Source organism: Theropithecus gelada, chromosome 2 (genome assembly GCF_003255815.1).
Source record: "Theropithecus gelada isolate Dixy chromosome 2, Tgel_1.0, whole genome shotgun sequence".
Classification (NCBI taxonomy): domain Eukaryota; kingdom Metazoa; phylum Chordata; class Mammalia; order Primates; family Cercopithecidae; genus Theropithecus; species Theropithecus gelada.
In genome coordinates this window covers 62,260,160-62,272,840 of record NC_037669.1, presented here as the reverse complement: position 1 = coordinate 62,272,840, position 12,681 = coordinate 62,260,160, and the positions used below count along the sequence as shown (strand labels likewise).

At 39.9% G+C, this 12,681-nt stretch overlaps 1 protein-coding gene across 1 annotated transcript in view; it reads left to right on the top strand.

Moving 5' to 3' along the window:
* Positions 1–12,681, top strand: part of CNTN4 (contactin 4) — a 998,936-nt gene that overhangs the window by 551,794 nt on the left and 434,461 nt on the right. The gene's annotated exons all lie outside the window — the stretch shown is intronic.

The following is a 12,681-nucleotide window of genomic DNA, read 5'->3' as shown; positions in this document are numbered from 1 at the left end:
ATTGTTATGTGTGAACTTGATCCTGCCATTATGATATTAACTGGTTATTTTGCTCATTAGTTGATGCAGTTTCTTCCTAGCCTCGATGGTCTTTACATTTTGGCATGTTTTTGAGATGGCTGGTACCGGTTGTTCCTTTCCATGTTGAGTGCTTCCTTCAGGGTCTCTTGTAAGGCAGGCCTAGTGGTGACAAAATCTCTAAGCATTTGCTTATCTGTAAAGGATTTTATTTCTCCTTCACTTATGAAACTTAGTTTGGCTGGATATGAAATTCTGGGTTGAAAATTCTTTTCTTTAAGAATGTTGAATATTGGCCCCCACTCTCTTCTGGCTTGGAGAGTTTCTGCCGAGAGATCTGCTGTGAGTCTGATGGGCTTCCCTTTGTGGGTAACCCGACCTTTCTCTCTGGCTGCCCTTAAGATTTTTTCCTTCATTTCAACTTTGGTGAATCTGGCAATTATGTGTCTTGGAGTTGCTCTTCTCGAGGAGTATCTTTGTGGCGTTCTCTGTATTTCCTGGATTTGAATGTTGGCCTGCCCTACTAGGTTGGGGAAGTTCTCCTGGATGATATCCTGAAGAGTGTTTTCCAACTTGGTTCCATTTTCCCCCTCACTTTCAGGCACCCCAATCAGACGTAGATTTGGTCTTTTTACATAATCCCATACTTCTTGCAGGCTTTGTTCATTTCTTTTTCTTCTTTTTTCTTTTGGTTTCTCTTCTCGCTTCATTTCATTCATTTGATCCTCAATTGCTGATACTCTTTCTTCCAGTTGATCGAGTCGGTTACTGAAGCTTGTGCATTTGTCACGTATTTCTCGTGTCATGGTTTTCATCTCTTTCATTTTGTTTATGACCTTCTCTGCATTAATTAGTCTAGCCGTCAATTCTTCCACTTTTTTTTCAAGATTTTTAGTTTCTTTGCGCTGGGTACGTAATTCCTCCTTTAGCTCTGAGAAATTTGATGGACTGAAGCCTTCTTCTCTCATCTCGTCAAAGTCATTCTCCGTCCAGCTTTGATCCGTTGCTGGCGATGAGCTGCGCTCCTTTGCCGGGGGAGATGCGCTCTTGTTTTTTGAATTTCCAGCTTTTCTGCCCTGCTTTTTCCCCATCTTTGTGGTTTTATCTGCCTCTGGTCTTTGATGATGGTGATGTACTGATGGGGTTTTGGTGTAGGTGTCCTTCCTGTTTGATAGTTTTCCTTCTAACAGTCAGGACCCTCAGCTGTAGGTCTGTTGGAGATTGCTTGAGGTCCACTCCAGACCCTGTTTGCCTGGGTATCAGCAGCAGAGGCTGCACAAGATAGAATATTTCTGAACAGCGAGTGTACCTGTCTGATTCTTGCTTTGGAAGCTTCCTCTCAGGGGTGTACTCCACCCTGTGAGGTGTGGGGTGTCAGACTGCCCCTAGTGGGGGATGTCTCCCAGTTAGGCTACTCAGGGGTCAGGGACCCGCTTGAGCAGGGAGTCTGTCCCTTCTCAGATCTCAACCTCCGTGTTGGGAGATCCACTGCTCTCTTCAAAGCTGTCAGACAGAGTCGTTTGCGTCTGCAGAGGTGTCTGCTGCTTTGTTATTGTTTTCTGTGCCCTGCCCCCAGAGGTGGAGTCTACAGAGACAGGCAGGTTTCCTTGAGCTGCTGTGAGCTCCACCCAGTTCGAGCTTCCCAGCAGCTTTGTTTACCTACTTAAGCCTCAGCAATGGCGGGCGCCCCTCCCCCAGCCTCGCTGCTGCCTTACCGGTAGATCACAGACTGCTGTGATAGCAATGAGGGAGGCTCCGTGGGTGTGGGACCCTCCCGGCCAGGTGTGGGATATGATCTCCTGGTGTGCCTGTTTGCTCAAAGCGCAGTATTGGGGTGGGAGTTACCCGATTCTCCAGGTGTTGTGTGTCTCAGTTCCCCTGGCTAGGAAAAGGGATTCCCTTCCCCCTTGCGCTTCTCAGGTGAGGCAATGCCTCGCCCTGCTTCAGCTCTCGCTGGTCGGGCTGCAGCAGCTGACCAGTACCGATCGTCCGGCACTCCCCAGTGAGATGAACCCAGTACCTCAGTTGAAAATGCCGAAATCACCGGTCTTCTGTGTCGCTGGCGCTGGGAGTTGAAGACTGGAGCTGCTCCTATTCGGCCATCTTGCTCCAGAATTTAATTTTTTAAAATTGCTTGAGGGAGAAAAATTTCTACTTTGATATATTCAGTATAATATATGTTGCCACAAGTCAGCATCTACGATGAATAAAAATTAATTTGGGGACTAATGCCTTACCTTCTACTTGTCAACTTTGCAACCTGCGTGTCAACATGAGACCATGGCGTGCTTTTCAGATTAATCAGTGCTAATTCAGTTCCCATTTCCTTTACTTGTATTATACAGATAAACTTTACAATAAGATTAAGAGTGCTGACTCTTAATTGGAATTATTGATTCTCTTTTTTTTTTTTTTTTTTTTTTTTTGAGACTGAATTTCACCTTGTCTTCCAGGCTGGAGTGCAGAGGCGTGATCTCAGCACACTGCAACCTCCGCCTCCTGGGTTCAAGCGATTCCCTTGCCTCAGCTTCCCAAGTAGCTGGGACTATAGGCGCACACCACCACGCCTAGCTAATTTTTGTATTTTTTTAGTAGAGACAGGATTTCACCCCATTGGCCAGGCTGTTCTCGAACTCCCGACCTTAATGATCCACCCACCTCGACCTCCCAGAATGCTGGGATTATAGGCATGAGTCACTGGGCCTGGCCTCTGATTCTTAATTTTAGCTGTACTACTTAATTAGATATGTGAAACTAGATATATTATTTTATCTCCCTAAGCCTCAGTTTACTGATAATGGGAGTAGTAACAGTAGCTACCTTATAGGGATGTGGTGAAGGCTAAATGAAATAAAGAGCACTTAAAACAGTATAAATGCATAGTAAGTGCTTAATACATAATTGCCAGTGTTTTTTTCAGTACATACTGTAATCATGTGCTTAATAAGAATTGTAACTCACTGCCATCTTCATCCTCCAAAAAGGTAGTGGGTCTCTAAAAATCCATGCACACCTCCCACAATGCCACAAGAGCAGACTTTTGGGACCCTTGACATCCTGGGAACTTTTCATAGGATGGCTTGGATATTCTATTCTAAAATTATTTTCATTAAATATTGGGTCAATATACAAGAATACTTACAAAGCATGCTTAAGGTATAGAGAATAACAATGTAACAGATACTTAATGACAGTTTAAGCCAATTATCATTTACCATTAACTCTGAAATTTCCAGAATGCTCCTCTGTGATACCAGTCTCTGTCCTCCCAAGTGTAACCATGATCCTGAATTTTGTGTTTATTATTCCATTACTTTTATGGTTTTGCCACATGTATCTCCAAATATAAACTTTGTGTGAATGGAGTTACGTTGAAACTTGTGACTTGCTTCTTTCACTCCGCTTAGGTTCCTGAGATTCATCTATGCTGCTATAACTAGATCTAATTTGTTTATCTTATTTTCACTTTTCTATCATTATTTGTGAATTGGTATTCTATAATTTACTATCCACTTAATATTGATATCCTCTTTTTTCCTATTACCATTAAGTTCTGCTATGAATATTATTAAATATGTCTCCTGCTGCAACTGATTCTAACAAGTGGAGTTATTGACTCATGAGGTATTTGTATCCTCAGCTTCACCAGATAACACTAAATTGTTTTTCAAAGAGTTGTTATAGTTAAATTTCTTCTACCAGTATCTAATTGTACCTGTTCTTTCACATTCTGGACAACTCTTGACAGTGTCAGACTTTTGCCTGTTTGACAATTCGTTGAGTTTGAAATGATATCTCAATATTTTAATTTGCAATTAAACGTCTCCTTATTTGGAGAAGTTCTCTGTATTCTGGACGCTATCTTTTGCCAGTTCTCTAAGTTACACACGTATTCTCCCAGTTGCTTGCTGGCCTTTTCGCTCTTATTTGGTGTCCTTTGATAGAGCAGAAGTTCTTAATATTAACATAGTTGAGCCCGTTATGTTTTTTCTTTATGATTGTACTTTGTGTCTTATATCTTAAAAATCTACAATCTAAGGCCGAGGTGGGCGGATCACAAGGTCAGGAGATCAAGACCATCCTGGCTAATATGGTGAAACCTCATCTCTACTAAAAATACAAAAACAAAAACCAAAAAAATTGCCAGGTGTGGTGGCAGGCACCTGTAGTCCCAGCTACTCAGGAGACTGAGGCAGGAGAATCGCGTGAACCCAGGAGGCGGAGCTTGCAGCGAGCGGAGATCTTGCCACTGAACTCCAGCCTAGGTGACACAGCAAGACTCCGTCTCAAAAAAGAAACACAGAAAACAAACAAAATCCACAATCTATTTTTCCTAGGAGTAAAAAGGACTGAATAAAATTCCCTTATATCGTTTAAGAGGGAAAATAATGACCCAAGAGGAGAGGAAAGAATTGGGTTGGCTTGGAAGTGGTTATTTTTACATTTTTTCAGCTATAGCTACACTGTGGGTAGAAAAACAGAAAAATTAATTGTGATAACCCAGATTACTTAGAATCTTTAGATAATAAAAGTTTAATGTTACTGTGTCATTCCCCTCTAATTTAACTTAATGAGTGTGTTTTCTTAGTCAACTGTACTAGATGCTAGAGATACAAAAATTGATACGAGGAGGAAGCAAGTGTCTAGTCTTCCACATCTGGATAGCCATTCTCACATTTACCACATTACAGGGATGCAATTCAAGGGCAGTACACAGAAGTTTATCTGTGTTTCATTTTATAATCGTAGTATTATGTATGTCCACACTCAGTCTGCCCTTGGTTCCCACTCCCCACTTTGCTCATTTTCGTATATAATTTGTGCCTCATCTTCTTACTAGTCTAAACATATTGTTAAGGTAAGATATCCAACCATCCTGGTTTGGCTGAAGTTGGGAGACTTCCTGGGATGCAGGACTTTTAGTGCTGAAACCAAGCCCCAGGTACCTTTGATAATTTGGTCACTCTACTTTGAGGGCAAGGATTATGTATGTTGCATCTTTGTACCATGTGCAACTCGTTTTACAGTGTTTATACATAGACAGTAGTTTTTAAATGGATTTTGCATCAAGTTGGAAGGCACTCAGTTGTGGTATGGATCCTACCAGTCGTTCTTGCAAGTTATGTTTATTTTCTAACATCTGATTTCATTAAGCTGTCATTTTTCTTATACATGTTGACTCTTTTTTCTTGAATCCACTGACCTTAGGGTAGCAGTAAACTTTGTTTACCAACAGGGCTCTGTCATCTATATGAGGGATGTTGCCATTAACTGTCTTTTTGTTTGTTTGTTTGTTTATTTGTTTTTGAGACGGAGTCTCGCTCTGTCGCCCAGGCTGCAGTGCAGTGGCATGATCTCGGCTCACTGCAAACTCCACCTCCCAGGTTCAGGCCATTCTCCTGCCTCAGCCTCCCGAGTAGTTGGGAATACAGGAGCCCACCACCATGCCCAGCTAATTTTTTGTATTTTTAGTAGAGATGGGGTTTCACCGTGTTAGCCAGGATGGTCTTGATCTCCTGACCTCATGATCCACCCGCCTCGGCCTCCCAAAGTACTGGGATTACAGACATGAGCCACCACGCCCAGCCAACTGTCATTTTTTCCACACAAATGCATCAAAGCTTATTTATTAAAACAAATTTATTATGAATCAGGATTAATTAACAGATTAACATTTAACATACTTTAATTGAAAACATGCATTTAGATTTTGTTATGTCATCAAGTAGTTCTTCTCAGAATCACAAAAGTTGTAGTTATCAAGTTTTCTGCCATTGTTGAATTATCCCGGAGGTGACATTTTTGTGTACAAATTGATGAGGAACTTGCTTCATAGTACAATTTGAGAGGTGGCTGAACTGGCTTCTATAGCTAGATATATTTCCCCTTTTGGGCTAGTGAGTGCCTCCATTAGTTGTCACCCCTTCCATTGTAAGCCACTTTTCCTCCAGCATTACCTTCTAAACCACAAATGCCTAGAGGAGCCTCAGCATATTAAGACAGTTTTGATCGGTACCCCTTTTAGCAGAAGTTATTTTTTCAGCTGCTTTCCAAAGTAACAGATGAGAGGGAATTTGACCTCGGGAAAGCAATTGTGAGGCAGCCAGGTAGGAGGTCACCGCAGGAACACTGAGCAGTAGGGGCAGGAGCCTGCAGCTGTGCATGTGGAGACGGAGTAGGACACCTAAGAGAAATGGCTTTAGAGATCAACTTTGCTATTCCACAATGCTGTGATCTTGGGCAAGAAAAAAGTGTTTAACAGGTTTGATTTATGAGAATATTTTCCACTCTCAATAGAATGCAATGGGTATCTGATGTAGTTTTGTGCCAATCTAAGTGACTGTTGAGAGAAGATTTCCAAATTTCTCTGATTGCCATCAGTAGGGAGTGATGAAGTGGAATATTTTTTTCTAGTTGCCTTTATCAGTGTCAGTGAAATGAGAACAAAGCTCTCTATTCTCTCAAATTAGAAAGAAATCAGATCTGAATCTCCAAAATCAGTTGAACATCCTTCAACCTGTAGTTCCATGTCTGATTTATAGACAGTGGTAACTGCCATATTGAAAGAAATGTACTATTGTGATAATTCAGAACTGGACATAACCAAAAAAGTGGTTTTTAATCACAAAATTATTTTCTGGATTGTAATAATTTGGAACTGGATATAACCCAAAAGGTTTTTTGTTTGTTTGTTTGTTTGTTTTTTACTCATGATATGATTTGTCTGAGAAAAGTTTCCCAGTTGTGTGGCAAATAGAATAGAAGGCCTATCTGAGTCAGAATCCAACTGCTGTTACGGTGGACTTTCAGAATAATTTAATTTGGTCAGTTGTCGGTAGCTATAGTGAAATTTTGTCTTAAGAAATGGTATCTGAAAGGGACATATGTTACAGCCTGAATGTCCCCCCCCCAAATTGAAGCCTTAACCCCCAAATGTGAGTATGAGGTCATAAGGACACGGCACCAATCCAACAGGATTGCTGTCTTTATAACAAGGGGAAGGGACACCAGGGATGCATACACAGAAAAGGCCCTGTGAGGACACAAAGAGAAGGTGGTCATCTGCAAGCCAAGAAGAGAGCCCTCGCCAGAAACCAATCCTGTTGGCACCTCAGTCTTGGACTTACAGCCTCCAGAACTGTGAGAAAATAAATTTCTGTTGTTTAAGCAACCCACTCGGTGGAATTCTGCCATGGCAGCCTGAGCAGACTAATGCAGCATCTAATTTTAAAATAAATATTTTTCAAATATTCAATTTTCCCAAGTCCAGTGATCACCACTTGGTTTCTGAATTTGATTTTCTATTTTTTAGTGAAGAATTTTAACCCTGTTCCTTCCCATTCTAGGTTCACAGACTGACATCTGATCCTTGCTGGTGGTGCGCTAGCCTTGGAGGCTGGTGACATGACTTTATAAGAAAATAGAAAGCCTAAGTTTTAGCACCAGCTTCCTTAGTTTTCCACAGTTCATGGTTCTTCTTTAGGCCACTAATATTCCTGATATCTCTCTAGCTTTTGTCATAATCAACATCAGTTGACTGTATAATACGTGACGCCTGCTTGCACTGATGCTGTGTTATCGTTTGTTGTTGTTGTTGTTGTTGTTGTTGTTGTTTGTTTGTTTTCTAAAGGGGAATCTTGTAGATTACTAGAGAGTTCATGATACTCTGGAATCAGTTATGCCACAAACTAGTATTAGTCCATGGACATTTCCTGCCAGCCCCACCTGCCTCAGAAACTCAATTTGAGGGGTTTCTCTATGTTTCTTGTTAAGATAACTTTCATCCTCTGCAAAGTTATTTCTCTTTACCTGAAGTCAGAAAAGTAGGACCCTGAGCCGAATCTGCCTCTCTACCTGCTTTTGTAAATGAAGTTTCATTGGAACACACAACCATACTCACTGGTTTATGTGTTATCTAGGACTGTTATCACACGACAATAACAGCATTGAGAAGTTGTAAACGAGCAAAAAAGCCACAAAACCATCTGAAGGCTGTGTGCAGTGGCTCATGCCTTTAATCTCAGCACTTTGGGAAGCCAAGGCTGGTGGATTACTTGAGGTCAGGAGTTCGAGACCAGCCTGGCCAACATGGTGAAACTCCATCTCTGACAAAAAATACAACAAAAATTAGCCAGGCATGGTGGCACACAACTGTAGTCCCAGCTACTTGAGAGGCTGAAGTGAGAGAATTGCTTGAACCTGGGAGTCAGAGGTTGCAGTAAGCCAAGATCCTGCCACTGCAGTCCAGCCTGGGTGACAGAGTGAGACCCTGTCTCAAAACAAACAAAGAATCTGAGTCTAAAATATTTACAATCTATATATCTATCTTACTAAAACATATACTTAAGGAAAAAGTTTGCTGAACACTGCTTTATGTTACCTGTTGACTTGACAAGCCCAATACATTCCCATTTCTTATTAGTACATGAACCATAAATAATGCTGAGAAACTATAACTTAATATTGTTAAATCTTTTTCTCTGAAATTATAGTACAATTTGAGAGGAATTAGTATGGGATATCCCTATTTATTAAGGGAGTGTGTGTGTGTGTGTGTGTGTGTGTGTGTGTACTATGTGTTTAATAAAATTTTAGGAATACTAGTTGAGTAGCGTTCCTTTTTAAAAAATGTGTAAAATTTTAAATTATGTAAATATTCATAATACAGAAGTCTTATTAGCTTTAAAGATTTACCTGTGTAAAGACATTGTCTGTACTTGTTCAAGTAAATTTTCAGTTCATTCAAAATGTGTATTTTATTTGCATCTTACCAAACCTCAACTTATAATCAGTTGACCAAGTTATAAAATTTTTTTTTCATTCCCATCAAATCTCAATCTATATTGGTGGAGGTGGGAGTAGTAATATTATAAAGCAAAATCCAATGTTTTCTAAGAGTAATAGCCCTGATGCAGTGCTTAATGCTTTATTTCCATATTTGTTACTTCTGACTGCTAGAAAGCAAAGGCTACTAGGTCAGTAAATTAGCTTGAGGGGGAAAAAGGAAAGTAGTTACTCTAAGGTTAAAATCCATATAGTGTGATGGGTTATTGTGACGAATACTTAGTTTCGAAAGACTTCATTTATTATGTAATAGCCATATGCAGTTAACAGAATGCTTCCGTTAGTGAACCTCACAAATGATTTAGTAACCCCCAGAGATTAGCTGGATGTTCATATGCACTAGAAGAAGAAAGCAAATTTTGCGTTAAAAACAACACATAATGCAATGAAAACAAAATACCCCTTAAGAGTTACCATGTACTATACAAGACCCATCAGTCATCCCCAGTACCATTCAGAGCCTGAGACTGGTTCAGTCATGTCCACCATCTGGTTCTATACCAACTTTCAAGTCCCAGTGATCATAGTTTTGATAATGTACCAGGTGCTATATTAAGGGCTTCATATGTAAATAATTTTAAAGTGTTTTTTTGTTTGTTTTTTGTTTTTTTAATTTGAAGAAACAGAAGTCAAGTTAACAAAGATGCCTTAGGTAAAGTAAAATTCAAACCAAGAAAGTAAGGGTTCAAAGTTCATGCAGTATTAAAAATCATTTCTAGCCAGGCATAGTGGCTCACACCTGTAAACCTAGAGCTTCAGGAGGCCAAGGTGGGAAAATCGCTTAAACCCAAGAGTTCAAAACCAGCTTGGGCAACATAGGGAGACCCTATCTATACAAAAAACAAAAACAACAACAACAACAACAAAAAAAACAAATTAAAAATTTAGCTGGGCATGGTGGTGTGCACCTGTAATCCTATGCACTCAGCAGGCTGAGGTGAGAGGATTGCTTGAGCAAAAGGAGTTCAGGGCTGTAGTGAGCCATGATTGCATCACTGCACTTCACTGTGGGGGACAGAGCAAGACCCTGTCTCAAAACATACATACACACACACACACACGTCTGTGTCTGTGTGTGTGTGTATATATGTATATATCTTCTGCAGCCACACTTTGTTTACCTCTCTCCTGATCTGCAATCTCTTAAAAGACAGAGACTGTATTTTGCTAATTGTTTAATTCCCCTAGTGCTCATCTGTTACATTTTCTACCTAGTGCAGTCATATCTTATTTAGAGTCTCATTTCTGAAAACTGTGCATAGACAAAATTGGTTTTCAAAACCTTTTAGGTAAAGCCCATGTTGGAGACTGACATATTGCATTTCAGTAAACCCAACGCTTCTGAATTTCTTCATAACACTGGAAAAAATGGCTGTTTTTCAGTTGAGCATTAGATAAAGGACTTTTCCTATCCTCAGGGGTCATGTTGTATGTAAACTGTATTCTTTCATATACCAGAATTACACTCAACATGGCATTGAGAGGCATGAAGAGATCAAGACTTACTCAAAGAGTTTCACATTTATGCTTCTCATGCTCGCTGTGGGGCATAGCGTTGACATCGAGAAAACCCGGAGCAGCATTATCCTTGAGCTCTTAGGGTGTGATTTAACTCACATAAGTTAAATTCACCAGTGGTGCCAAAATATTGTACCAAGTAGAGATAAAGACTTCACATTTCTTTAGCACTTACTGTATGCCAGCCACATTACATTAACTCTGCACTTAATAATTCTCATGACACTGCACAAGGTATATGTCATCACTGTCTTTGTGTTATGAGTGATGACGCTCAGATGTGCCTCAAAAAAGCTGAGTAAATTCCCCAGGGTCGCCCTGCCAGTGAATGCCAAAATCAGGATTTAAAGACCTCAAATGCTTTTAACCATCTAGCTTTGCATTTTCCTTAAGAAATGTTGATTGAGGTCGGGCGCGGTGGCTCAAGCCTGTAATCCCAGCACTTTGGGAGGCCGAGACGGGCGGATCACGAGGTCAGGAGATGGAGACCATCCTGGCGAACATGATGAAACCCCGTCTCTACTAAAAAATACAAAAAACTAGCCAGGCGAGGTGGCGGGCGCCTGTAGTCCCAGCTACTCGGGAGGCTGAGGCAGGAGAATGGCGTAAACCCGGGAGGCAGAGCTTGCAGTGAGCTGAGATCAGGCCACTGCACTCCAGCCTGGGCGATAGAGCGAGACTCAGTCTCAAAAAAAAAAAAAAGAAATGTTGATTGAAGAATCACAAGTAATAGTATATATAATTTATATTTTGTATATATAATTTAAATATACATTTATATAATATCTATTTATAACATAGATAAATTATATTATAGAATCTAAGGTTGTACACTACCTTTTGCTTCAAGTTGATTTTTATAAATATTCTTCTCCGTGTTGTTTCTGTATTCCAAAGAATTATTTAAGGTAGAGAAATCATCAGCCATTTGTACATAGGAGTTCAGTTATGCAAACCTTAGCTATAGCCCCATGAAGGCTGCAACAGCTGGGAGCACTGTTCACATAAAACACAACATAAATGATGCCCTCATTCAGAGTGCAGAACAATCACTGCCCTTGACTGCTGGCTAGGCACTGGATTCATCAAGAAAATTTTAGGAACAGATAAACTCCCAAAACCCTTTATCACCCTTCATTAGTTACATTCAGTGCTATGCCTCCGAATTCTGCTCCTGTACATATTTAATAAACAGAGATGTCAACACATTGTCTGATTTTAAATTGTGAGAATTTCAGCATGGCCGACTTTGGGTTCATAAACACATCAGTTTCTCATGTTTATACAGAAAGTCAACCTTGATTTGGGGCTTAAATCCATTGTGAAAATGCAGTAGATCTTTTAATTAGGTGAGAATATTTCTAAAGACATCTTTAATGTCTATTTTATTAGTGATGATAATGCAATCACAAAACCAGCTAGATCCAAAATACCCTCTCCACACTCACAGTAGTCTGCCGCCTGTAAAAGTCTTTAAGAAAGCAGAAGCACTGTGTTCATAACCTTGCTGGCATGAGGTTAATTCAGAAAGTCACTTGGTCTTTGCTCTTGACCTCAAAATCTACCTCCTGTTAAGAAGGAGAAAAAGGAAGAAAAGCATTTGCTCGTCACTTGTCAGGAAATAAAAGGAAGAAATGGGATACTGAGAGTAAAGTAGTATAGTGGAAACACACATTTTCTATTTTCTACTTTAAGTTCCATTACCTTTCAACATTGTTGATATTGTAGATGAAGAAATGCTTGCCTACTCTCTACAAATGATATCCTATCCCTTACAAGAACAGATGAACATAGTGGTTGGGAAACAATTTAAATTGTTTCTGAGTTCTTTGGAGGATCTCATGTAAATTCATTAGTAACTCTGGAACTATCTACTATGCATTTAAGTAATGAAAAATGTATTAGTTTCACTACACAAATGTATTAGCTTCCACTCTGTAGTTAAATGCAAAATGTATTAGCCTATATGTATAAATATCTTAACATTCAGTCTGCGGTATTTTCTCTTAGACAGTACTCCACTTGAACTAGTCTATAATGCAAACACTGCTTAAAGTCTCAATGCTGGAGAATTACACTTTTTGAAAAATTCTCTTAAGTAGCAGAAAATATTTGTGTATGTGGCAATATTTGTTTAATATAGCAAATAAGCATTCCTTCCAAAAAATGCTCTTTCAGAACTTATTCGATGCTATAATACTTTTGTGTAGGAAACTAAAGAAGGCTATTAGTTCTTGAAAAATTCTAGGGCCGGGTGCAGTGGCTCAGACCTGTAATCCCAGCACTTTGGGAGGCCGAGGT